General features: G+C 41.7%; 2 protein-coding genes across 5 annotated transcripts in view; both read right to left on the bottom strand.

The window, feature by feature from the left end:
- The window catches only part of LOC148121083 (ATP-binding cassette sub-family G member 3-like), a 113,624-nt gene extending 105,250 nt beyond the window's left edge, over positions 1-8,374 (bottom strand). For both annotated transcript variants that reach the window (XM_087908805.1, XM_087908803.1), the window contains exon 1: positions 8,309-8,374. The gene's annotated coding sequence lies outside the window, so the exon portion shown is untranslated. The remainder of the gene's footprint in view (positions 1-8,308) is intronic.
- LOC125395880 (ATP-binding cassette sub-family G member 3-like) overlaps positions 1-8,376 on the bottom strand; it is a 51,785-nt gene extending 43,409 nt beyond the window's left edge. For 2 of the 3 annotated variants that reach the window (XM_087908808.1, XM_087908806.1), the window contains exon 1: positions 8,309-8,376. The gene's annotated coding sequence lies outside the window, so the exon portion shown is untranslated. Of the gene's footprint in view, positions 1-8,206 lie in introns of all 3 variants that reach the window. The other variant, XM_087908807.1, reaches the window with a different exon arrangement.
- Positions 8,377-11,593: the final 3,217 nt, after the last annotated feature.

Here is an 11,593-nt window from a genome sequence, read left to right on the forward strand (position 1 = left end):
TTTCTAATAGCTGACATCTTGGGTGATGAGCTCTTGCCTGTGAAGGACCAGCTGCTCAGGCAAGCCTCCTCCAGGAGCATCCTTAAAGCAGGCAGGGTGGGAGCATCTGTGTGAAGAGCTCTGATGACAACCAAAGCAGACAGGGTTGAGGGACAGCAGCAGGGAAGGGAACCCAGCCTCCTACTGCCTTCCCAATCCGCCATCAGCATGTCAAAATCACTCAAGTACATGTCCAAAACCAGGAAAGACTGGAAAACAAAATCTGCTAAAAGCATCTGCCAGAAGCACTGTTATTCTTGAGGAAAAGTATAAGCAGTCTGTCGCTAGGCAAACTTGGAGCCTCAGAACAATGGCATCCTCAAAACGCTGTGTCCTGAGATCCAGAAGGCTTAGGCTTTGAGATTTCAGACAAACCAGACTATGGGGCTAAGGCTCTGCCACATCAGTGTGCTCTACTCAGACATTGGTGGAAATATGAATGTTAAACCCCTCCTGTTCAAAAAATGTTATCCAAAATTTCAGTTACAGATTTCTAGTCATTTCAGTAAACATGGTTAAATATTACTAAAGTGAGAACATAGAAGGATGGTCACAAGTAATCCTCGAACATTACTAATAAGACAACCGATTGCTACATTCAAAGATAGAAGGAATGGAATTACAGATTTCTTATTACAAGACACAAAATCTATTTTTGCAACACTAATAATTAAGATTTAAGAAATGTATTTAGCAACCACTTAAACAACGATTAATTAAGAAGGAGACTAGAAAGTTCTGGGGATGGAGAGATGGCTCAATGGTTGAAATTACTTGTTTCAGGATGACCCCAGCTAAGACCCTAAACTATAGTGGAAAGTGTATCCAAACTGGACTTGCCCTGTAGTCAGATTGATAACAATCTTAAATGTCACCATAGAACCTTCATCCAGCAAATGATGGAAACAGAGGCAGAAACCCACATCAGAGCACTGGGCTGAGCTCCCAAAGTCCAGAGGAAGAGTGGGAGAAGTGGAAATATGAGCAAAGAGGTCAAGACCATGATAAGGACACCCACTGTAACAGTCTACCTCAGCTAATGGGAGCTCACCAACTCCAGCTGGACAGGGAAGGAACCAGCAAGGACCAAACTGGACCCTCTGAATGTGGGTGACAGTTATGTGGCTGGAACACACTGAGAGGCCACTGGAAGTGGTACCAGGATTTATCCCTACTGCTTGTACTGGATTTTTTGGAACCCATTCTCTGAATGGACACCTTGCTCAGTGTAAATATAGTAGGGAGGGCCTTGGTCCTTCCTCAAAGCAATGTGCCTCACCTTCTCTTAGGAGCAGATGGGGGATGGGATGGGGGCAAATGTGGAGGGAATGCGAGGGAGAAAGTGGGATCTGGACTTGGAATGTATAATGAAAAAAGATAGTTTATTTTCTTTTTAAAAAAATAAGATTAAAAAAGGAGAACCAAATAAGCACATGACTGATAATGATTTTGAAATGAACTCCATTCTGAATGAGAATTATCATATGAAAATAGAAGCTCTAAATTGGAAAGAAAGAGAGCAACATGGGAGCATAAGGCATCTGCAGGACTTGACGAAAGGGAAGGAAGTTCCTATACAAGAATACCTGTGATGGGTGAAAATGCGGATGACAAAAGCACATAGAGAAACATGAGACTGGGTCTGAGACCACAGTATAGTGCATATTCAACACATGTGAGGCCAGGGCAGCAAATCCAAGGTGAAACAGGCTGCCCTGGTGACCACAGGTTGGCAGGAGTAACCTATCGCTCTTCCAAACCTTAAATCCAGCATTGGTCTGTCTGTCTGTCTGTCTGTCTGTCTATCTATCTATCTATCTATCTATTTTATTAAAAATTTCCACCTTCTCCCCCCTCCCATTTCCCTCCTCCTTTCTTTCCCCTTCCCCCTCCCTCTCTAGTCCAAAGAGAAGTCAGAGTTCCCTTCCCTGTGAGAAATCCAAGGTCCTCCCCCCTCCATCCAGGTTTAGGAAGGTGAGCATCCAAACAGACTAGGTTCCCACCAAGTCAGTACATGCAGTAGAATCAGAGCCCAGTGCCATTGTCCTTGGCTTCTCAGTCAGCCCTCTTTGTCAGCCACATTCAGAATATCCGGTTTGCAGCAAGGGTATTTCTAAATGGACGTTTCCTGTCCTAGGAGCCTGGTCCCAAAACCAACTCAGAGGTGAATAATGTGGGTGGTCCTTCTGTCTATGTGTTGCTTTTATTGGTTAATGAATTAAGAACTGTCTTAGCCTACACAGAACAGAACTAGGCGGAGAAAACTAGACTGAATGCTGGGAAAAAGAACGGCGGAGTGAGAGAGAAGTCATGGAGCCACCAGAGACAGATGTTCTGAAACTTTGCTGGTAGGCCACAACCTTGTTGTGATGCACAGATTAACAGAAATGGGTTAAATTAATATGTAAGAGTTATCCAACAAGAAGTTAGAGCTAATGGGCCAAGCAGTGATTTAGTTAATACAGTATCTGTGTAGTTATTTCAGTTCTGGGCGAGTGGGAAAAACAAGTGACCTCCTCACAACAGCTGAATGTGAATTATAAATGCTCAATTGATCACTCAGACTTGTTACTAGCTACCTCTTTCACTTATATTAACCCACATTTCTTTTTATGCTTTGCCATGTGGCTCATAACTTGTTAGCTCTCTATTTACACATCCTGCTCATTTAGCAGCAGGCCGGCTTTTCTTTGACTCTTCCCTCCTTATTCCCATCATTCTCAGTTTGACTTTCTGGTATAAGTTCCTGCCCAGCTACTGGCCTGTCAGGTTTTTATTAACCAATGAGAGTAACACATATTCAGAGACTAGAAATGGATTGTTCCACTGCAGATATTTGACCTGACACTGTTCCTGGATGGCAGAGAGCTACTGGGAATAAACTCACTGAATCAATCCCTGTCATGGGGATGCCATGTAAAAAAATGCATGGATGGATACACTTATGTCATCCATATTTCAGGTTATTGAAGAACAAGGCATCTATAAGCTGAATCAACTTTCTTGCTTTTCATTACCCAGCACTTTTGTTTCTTCTGAGGCTTGTGACTTTTGACAAGTGTAAACTGTTTCCTTCTCATCCTATTGACCAACATTGTCTCTCAGATCTCAGACTGCAATGAGCACAAGAATACACAGTGTCACCCATAAAGACTTACAGTGGTGCAAGGGTTAAAGCAGAGCTGTGGACGGGAGAACAGAGCAGACACACATGCAATAGAGAGAGCTGTTCTGAAGAAGGATGGCCAATAAATACTCCATTGGTTCAAGGCACAGTGTCAGTTCAAGATAGAGAGATGGTTCACAAGGCAGATTGTTTCAAAGCACAGAGCTGACTCCAGGCATAAGGGGTCTGAACAAATGGGAGTTCAAGTGGGACACTTCAATTTGGGCTGATCACATGAGCAGGAGTCCTGGGACAGAGTTGAGAGTTTGTTGCTTTGTATCTAGTGATGCACACATTGAATGGCCTGATGATGGAGCAGTGGCTATGATACAAGTGAGGGCATTGCAGCACTCATGACTCTGGTGTTTTGGACAAGCACACAAGCTTCATTTCTCAGAAAAGGTCTTCAGACATCCATGGGTTTAGGTGTTTCTGGCCTATTAGGTTTATAGGTAGTGTAAACAGAAGTTTCTGTCCCACCCAGCCCTGCAGTCATTCAGTCCCAAAGAAACATATATAGGCTTATATTAATTATAAAATATATTGCCTATTAGCTCAGGCTTGTTATTAATTAGCTCTTTCAACCTAAATTAACCCATAAATCTTATCTATGTTTAAACACATGCCTTGGTATCTTTTCTCAGTGAGGCATTCCCATCTTGCTTCCCCTTTCTTTGACTGGTGACTACTCTCTCATTTTCCTCTTCCAAGAATTCTACTCTGGTCGCCCTGCCTATGCTTCCTCCCCAGCTACTGGACAATACGAGCGACAAACCTTAATAGTGCACAAGAGCAGTGTCATATAACCAGGTAGAAATAATTTTGTTTGTATTATTTGTATTAATGAGTTATTTATCAATCTATGACTTATGTCTGTGCTGAATACTTGCACACATAAGGTACAGAGTCTCTTTTCCTCAGCATTTGCTTTCAAAATGAAGCAAACCACTGCTGTATAAATGGAGTCACTCAGGGCAAGGCACACTCTGAAAATCCCTGTCCTATGTAGTACAAAGGAACACAGATGGGCACAGCCCAAGCTGTACACACTCTTCTCTCACAGTGCTAGAACCAGGAGCTTCTGTTCCCTGAGTTTGAGCTGCAGTTGGACCCAAAATCATCTAGCACATGTCATGGTGCCCTGGGATACCCTGGTGGATAGGCAGCCATGAGGGACAGTAGTGTAGGAGGGAGTGACTGAGACACACTCCTAGCTCAGGCTGTGGAGGAATGAGGTCAGGCAGCCCTGCCTCCTGTAACCAGAATGACATGGCTCCTCTGGATGACTGCTGAGCCTGAGAGTTCTAAGCAGTCGCCTGGCAAATACTTTGGTTTCTGAAACTGACTCATGGTGCAATTTGTGTGCAGCAGACGGGCTAAGAACTTTGAACCTGAGTAAAAAGATTACTGAATTTGCACAGCTTCTTCCCTATTGCATTGTGGTTTGGTGCTGGAAAGGATCTGAAAAAGCTTGGCAAACAGCTCAGCTCCTAGGACTTCTCTCCATTGCAGAACTCCATGCTCTGTTTGCCATCCCCACTTCTACAAAGCATCCAGAAAACACTGCTTCATTTAGACAAAGTCACACACAGAAGTGCCTACCTGGACCACAGCCTACAAAGACACCTGGGGCTATCCATGGAAAAGACTATAAAAAGACAGGAGGTGTTTAGTGTGAATAGTATTTTGTTTCTACACTGATTTTAAGGTCTGGCTCTTTTCTCTCATTCTCCTTTTCTCTTTTCTAGCCTTACTTCTTATACATTTTAGTTGTTGTTGTTGTTGTTTATTTGAGACAGGGTTTCTCTCTGTAACACTGGATGTCCTTTAACTCACTCTGTTACCATGATGGCCTCAAACTCAGAGATCCACCCGCCTCTGCCTCCTAAATGCTGGAACTAAAAGTGTACGCCACCTCCTGTCCATTATTTCATTATTCCCATTAAGATATTGTAGGAAGTTGGCTCTGGTATTGTTACTGAGGTTTATTCTGCAGTCTGACCAATGCTCTCTGTTGAAAGAAGGTTACTGTAAAAATCCTCACATCAGTGTGCAATCCATATTCACTCTCACAGGTGCACAAACCACAACAACAAAACACAAGAACATAGGAAACAAAATGATCTCAAAAGATCATAACTTGTCAGCAACTGAATCCAAAGGTATTTAATTGCATAGAGTGCTGAAGAAATTATTCAGGAGGTTTCCTTACAAAGTATTGCAACTTCTAAAAGATAGACAGCTGAAGGAAATAAGTGAAACGATACAGGATGTGTGCAATAAACAGAGAATTTTTTAAAATGTTAATATTAGAAAATTTTTCAGATAAATTTTTAAAACTTTAGGGAAACCACCACCAACAGACTAAATTAACTGAAAGATAAAATTACGAAGACTTCAAATACAAGGATTAATGAGTTATTGCATTCCTCTTTATTTGAGAGGAATAAAGAAAAATTTATGATGATCCCAGAACATGACAGGCAGATCATACAGAAATATTTTATTTGAATAGAATGCTTATATACAGACTAAAAACATATAAAACCTATTAATTCAAGCAATATCCTAAAATTCCCTGTATCTATTGAGTGATAAGGACATCTGAGCACAGAGGTAATTTAGATTACCACATAGATAGGACCAGAAAATAATCTTGTCATATCACACTGTTGGTAAAATTCTGAGAGTACAGAACAAGAAGAGAGTGCTAGAAATGATTAAAGAGATGAGTCAAGTTACTAACATGGACCTGATTGGAAAAACCAATCAGAAAAACAACACGTTCCTTGTCAGAGGCAAAAGACAAGAGTGTGGAACTTTGTATTTTGAGTCCTCAAAGAAAAGAATGGACAACTAATGTTACTACAAACAAATTTGTCCTTTATAAAGACCTTGAAGATGAACACAGCTAAAGCAATGCATGACCACCAAAGCAGCAGCGAAGAAAACACGGAAAAATAAAAACACAAAGGGAGAAGACAGAAAGCTATGATCACTACAGGAGAAAATAACACCTGTAGTTCTAAGGAATCAACAGTAGTAACTCAGGAAGGGTAGCTTTTGTCAGGTTGACACACGCTGGAGTCATCTGGGAAGAAGAATCCTCATTTGAGGAATTGCCGCAGCAGATTGACAAGTCTGCAGGGCATTTTCTTGATTGAAGACTGGTGTGGGAGGGCCCAGTCCAGTTTGAGATCCTAGGATACTTAAGAAAGCAGGCTGGGCAAGCCATGAGAAGCAACTAGTGAGCCATGTTTCTCCATGTTCGCTGATTCAGTTCTTGCCTAAGATGCTGCCTTGGCTTCTTTCAATGGTGGGTTGTGATGTGGAGGTGTGAGCCAATAAACCTCTTCCTCCCCAAGTAGCTTTTGATCATGATTTTTTTATCACAGAAATTAAAAGCAAAGTGCCAGTGAGCCAGCAAGCATCTAAGATGAGAGAGAAAGAAAATATCACATAGCAATTAAACCAAATCAGAAAATCAGAAGGTAAAGAGAAGCCCAAATCCACCAAATTATAGGATTTCATTCAATACAAAAGTTTTTTTCTTTGAAACAGGGTTTCTTCTCTCTGTAGCTAGGGAACCTGTCCTGGATCTCACTCTGTAGACCAGGCTTGCCTCAGACTCACAGTGATCCACCTGTCTCTGCCTCCCAAGTGCTGGGATTAAAGGCGTGCACCACCAAAGCCCTGTCAGTACAAACATGTTAACATTAACCTACAAATAAATGGTCTCAATTCTGGAGTAAAAGATGCAACTGGCAGGCAGAATGGAAAAACAGAAAACAGTAACCACTTGTTTACTGCAGCGGGAAACTCAGCTAGCTGGAAACGCAGATAAAGACCGAGAGGGAAAGGATAGAAACTGCATTTTAAGCAAACAGACTCCACAAACTGTATTTCTACCTGACAAACAGATATCCAGCCAATATTAGGAAGAATAAAGATAACTACATAATAACATTTGGAACACTCCATCATAAACTTTAACAAATCCAAAAGGTAATTTCTTATATCCTATCAGATCATGATGAATTGTAGAAAAAGTCAACAGTGATAGAAAGCACAGAAACACATGGTGAAAGAACACGGTGTTTTTGCAAGCATGGTCCAGCACATGCAAATTAGTAAAAGAAATTCAGCACATAACATGATCCAGGATAAGTATGATATCATAATCTCAATAGACAGAGGAAGTCTTTGTAAAACTAAACTTATTCTTGATCACAGATCAGATCTGAACAAACCAGAAAGAGAAAACTCATTCCTGTACACAATAAAGAACACTGTGATAATCCTAGCAAACAAATAGACTGAATCAGAAATAACTTAAATCAGTTCCTCTAAATACAATTTAGAGCCAGGAGCAACCATCCCTCAACTATTGTTTAGTGCAGAGCTTGGATCTTCAGCAAAATAAGATGAGACAAGAGAAAGAGAGATACAACCAGGAAAGGAAGAAGTCAAATTACCTCATTTGTGTATAAAATGCTTTTATATTTAAAATCCCACCAGGCTGGCAGAGCACTTGCCTAGCATGTGCAAGGCTCTGGATTTGATCCTCTGAACCACATACCAAGAAAAGGGCTCTGAGAACCACCCAGGGACCAACAAGATGTCTCTGCAGGTAAATGTACTGGCTGCACTGGATTGGCCATCTGAATTCAATCCAAGAACGCCATGAAAAGGGGACTACAGTGGCATGCCTTTGTGATCCTAACACGGAAGATCTCCTGGAAGCTGAAGGGTCAGATACCCTGGAGTACACAGTATGGAACAAAATACAGGAGAGGTCTCCTCAACAAGTTGGAAGTAAAGAACTGATTTTGAAAATTATCCCATGATCTCCATACACATTGAACAGTGCCCTAGCCCCACCCTGCAGTCCCCCCCACACACACACACACACATACACACACTGAAAATACCTAGATAATTTGTAGGAAAGCATCTCTGGATTAAAAGAGCAGAGTACATTATGGAGATATGTTTGCACACCTCTGAATATTCCCATAGCCACACAACTGTGCTCTGTAAGTTCGTGAGGTGTGTGATGCTAATTATACTTTAAGAAAGCCATTCCTGCTCGCCCACACTCACTGCTGTCAGATGCAAGAGAAGAAGAGAGATCCAGGCTGCTGCTGCTCAGCTTGTCCTCTAACTCTGTGGAATCACGAACTTCAGGGAAGGAAGGTGAGCCTGGGCGGAGCCAGAAGAGTGGGGCTAGCGCCACCTGGTGGTCAATCCGTATTCTCTTGTACTCTGTTGTCCTGGAGCCTCAGGTCAGGCAACAAAAAGAGATCTGCTCAGTCTGTACTGAGCCCTAGCTCAGACACACATCAGCTGAGTTTTAGAGAGCCAGTCCTCAAGAAGAGAAAAGAGGAAAGCAAAACAAAGTCTGTCTGTCTGTCTGTTTTCTTTCTTTTTTAATAGATTGGCATTGTAGGTCATAAACAGGAGGAGAATATGCTTAACACAGAAAGGGACACACATGGGGGTCAGGACAGCCAAGGGTATGGCTTCTTAAATACCCAGGTTGTCAATATAAATTGATTTATAGCTTCACTTTATATCTTAAAAACCAATTGAGAAAATAATTCACTGTTCACGATTGTAATCCCTATGACCAAGAGGCTGAGGCAGGGGGATTTGTGGTTTGGGCACCTGGGCTAAATATTGAACTCTGTCATTAAAGAACAAGAAGGGGCAGGGAGGGGGACTAAGTGCAGACTGTTAGCCTGCAGGCAGATGGTGCAGTGTGGAGCGTAGGACAATGCACAGACCAGAAAGTTAATGTTGAAAAGTATTAATTTCATACTCTAATACTCTTTTTTAACCTTCTAGACTCAATGGGGAGGGTCACACGAACCCTCTTCCTTCAGCTGAGAAACTGCAAACAAATGATGACTGGCAAGATAGGGACAGTCGGTTTTCTTCAGGAGTGCGTCCTTAGTATGTCGACTATCCAGAGAAATGTTCTAATCATATGTGTTCATGGGCAGCACTGACTGGACTCAGTGGGTTATTTAAGAAGGGGAGGGCAGGAGGGAGGGATGGAGGGAGGGATGGGAAGGGAGGATGGGGGAAGAAGTTGTTGGTAGGAGGCTCTGGGGGAATTCTGTTATAAAGTAGTAGTAGAGGGTGAATGAGGCTCAGTATGATTCAAATACATCATATGTATGAAATTCTCAAAATTCTCAAAAAATAATAATTGCACAAGTTTTTGATGACATTAACATTTATCAGAGTATGAGATACATACAGAGAAAGTGCACGCTGGGCAATGGCCTGTTCTGTAAGCTTGAGGTCCTGAGTTCAGATCCAGCGCCACATAAAGAGCCTGATAGTGAAACGGGGAGGCAGGGGATCCCTGGGGCTTGAGGACCAGCTATTCTAGATAATCAGAAGGTCCTGATTCATTCCTCAGGTTCAGTGTGAGAGTGAGGACAACACTAGTGTTGACCACCACAAGTATGCACACCCATGTACAGCCACACATGTACATACATGCAAAATTATAGAAAATCTGACCAGACAGCTGGATGGACATTTACAATGTGACACATTTGTATTTGTGAAACTCTTACATTTTTCTTAACATTTACAGTACTGTAGAAGGAGGAATAGGAGCACACACCTCTAATCTCAGGACTCAGAGCAGAAAGTAACGAGAAGAGGGGGGAAGAATGGGAAAGAACAGAGGTGGGGATAGAAGGGGAAGGGGGAGAGCAGCACTGAGACACAGAGGAAAGAGAAGCACAGGGCTACCCTCATGCTCCACCATGGCCGTCCTCTCCAGAGGTCACCACATTCCTACTTCTGCCATTTGTTGTCTACTTCTATTCAGTTTTTACGTCTATTACGTAGTAGAGCTGTTGACCTGACCCAGGGCTTCAGGCCTGGCCCACGTATGACACTGAGTACATCCCCAAGTCTGAGGATCTGATAACTATGTCATCAGCTCTCTAGTTGATTCTCTTCACCCCCAACCCTATCCTGGTCTTCCTCTAAACCCGAGTGAATCTGTAACAACTGCCTTACACTTCTGTAGTACCTGGAGTTTCCTGGACCAACAACTCACAAGGACATGTCCCACATCTGTGTCAGAATTCTATTGAAGAACCCAGACTCTGGGAGCAGCGTTATCCACTCATACAGAGAACTGCCCTTCAAACTCATCTTTTACATTATTTTGGTGAATTTGTTTACAAAATTGTAGGTTTCCAAATGGCTTTTTCACACTTACCTAGTTTCATATGAACTTCCCTCTACCTCTCATTGCCTTTCTCCTCCCTTATCCCAAGTCACCCTTCATAAGCCAGAGTTCACTCTCTATTTGCATATAACACTCATTTTAGTACCCTCCCTAGCAATGCCCCTTTTCACGTTTCCTGGCTCTACAGGAATCCAAGTTAAGCACAGAAATCTAAAATTTTCATGGTAAGACCAACATTTATGAGTGAAATTTGTTTTCTCAGGTCTGGGTTACCTCACCCAACTTAATATCTTCCAATTCCATCCATTTTCCAACAAATTTCATTTTCTTTACAACTGAATAAAATTCTATCATATACATGTTCTAAAGTAACAAAGGCAATGGCATCTTTCGGTCAGTTCAGACACTTCTCAGCCCTCTACACCACACTCAACAGTGATGTGTGCTCTGAAAACACAGTTCAAATTCTCATGACCTCAGTAGTCCAGATGTATTAACCAAAATAATTATCGACATATGAATTTAAACTAAAATAACTGAATAAGGTGTAAGTCAAAATTAGTTGCCATGTTGTTTCTGAAATAAATATGTTCTGTCTAAACAAATGATACATGGTTAAACTGTTCCTTATTCAGAATCAATGAAATTGTAGGTTTTGCCTTTAAAATGCTGTTCCTATGACCTTCTGCACCAGGAGACTTTGAGGCATGAGCCCACTCTTGGTCAACAGCCAAAACTAAAGAACTTTTATAAGCTTAATTGTCTTTAGTAGTGTGGTGGTCTCTATCTTCCTGACGTAAACTTTTATAGTGCTTTATTTTTATTACATTTATCACCACCACCATCTAACATTGACATCTGGGCTATTTCCATTTCCTTTATTATGGCTAGGACAGCAATGAACACAGAAGGGCAAGTATCTCTGTAATAGGAGTCAGAGTCCTTTGGATACATGTGTGTGAGAAAATCCTTATCAGCTACACCCTTGACAGGTAAATAATAGCCAGAATACAGAAAAACCTGAAAATATCAAGAAAGCAAATAGCTATGGAAATAAACAGAGAGTTCTCATAGAAGAAGGACACAGAAATAAATAAAGGAAGGAAGAAAAAAAGAAAGAAAAGGGAGGGAGGGAGGGAGAGAGAATGAAAAAGACAGAAGGAATGAAA

The sequence above is a fragment of the Myodes glareolus genome, chromosome 8, assembly GCF_982192425.1.
Source record: "Myodes glareolus chromosome 8, mMyoGla1.1, whole genome shotgun sequence".
NCBI lineage: Eukaryota > Metazoa > Chordata > Mammalia > Rodentia > Cricetidae > Myodes > Myodes glareolus.